We start from the raw sequence: 1,191 nt of genomic DNA on the forward strand, positions 1-1,191 counted from the left end.
AACCTGGTCTACATGAGTTCCTGTCTAGGGCATGGATGGGGGAGGGGCTCATGAAGTGCCACTTCTAGCTGAGGAGCTGTTGGTGACTGGTGCCTACTCGGGGGGAGGGAGAGGCTCCCTGTGCTCCAGTAGATGATCCTACACCCAGGCACATGCAAGAGCACTAAGTGGACTCAGTGGGTTTAAAATAGAGCCCATGCAGTTGGAAGGGAAAAGTGGTTGGGGGGTGGATAGTAGAAATCGAAGGAAAGGGAATGGGGGATGGGTTTTATCAAAACACATTATATGCCAATTGAGATTCCCAAACAATAATAATAATCTTGTAAATAGAGTAAAAACCATGGATTTTTTTTCTCTGTGTAGCCCTAGGTAGCCTGGAACTGGCTATGTAGACCAGGCTGGCATCAATCTCACAGAGATTTACCTGCCTCTGTCTCCTGAGAGCTGGGATTAAAGGTGAGGATCACCATGCCTGGCCATCAACATTATTATTATTTTTTGTCTTCTGGAGACAGGGTCTTTCTGTAGCCCAAGCTACACTATGTAAACCAGGTGTAGCTGTGTAGACCAGGCTGGCCTTGAACTCACAGAGATCCACTTGCCTCTGCCTCCTGAGTGCTGGGAATAAAGTGTGTACCATCATACCCGATGGCCATCAACATTTTAAAATTTACATTAAAGATCTGATATTTGGGGATTCCAAAACTTACCCAAAAGAAAAAATGGGTAACTTCTGTGTCATATTTTCTTATTCAGACTTTTGTAAATGTGTTTTTCAATATGTCATTGACATAAAATTATTTTTAAAAATATTTTATTTATTATTTTTATTTTATGTATATGAGTGAAGTGAGTGCATCCATGTCATGCAATGCTACAGAGGTCAGAAGAGGGCTTTGGATTCCCCTGGAGCTGGAGTTTAGGAAGGTTCGCAGCTGCCATGTGGGTGCTGGGAATCAAACCTGGGTCCTCTGCAAGAGCAGTCAGTGCTCTTAACTGCTGAGCCATCTCTCCAGCTCTAGACATAAAATTAAGTTTTTTACTGTACTAATGTAAACATGGACTCAGTATCTTTTGAAATGCTAAAAAAAGTATTTTTATTTTCTCATAATAGCTTTGTTTTTAATTTCAAAAGACCATAAGTATTCAAAGATATGTTTGTTTAAACTGGACATTTTAGGATGTTATTTA

This window comes from Nannospalax galili, unplaced genomic scaffold (genome assembly GCF_000622305.1).
Source record: "Nannospalax galili isolate Female #2095 unplaced genomic scaffold, S.galili_v1.0 scaffold622, whole genome shotgun sequence".
NCBI classification, from domain to species: Eukaryota; Metazoa; Chordata; class Mammalia; order Rodentia; family Spalacidae; genus Nannospalax; species Nannospalax galili.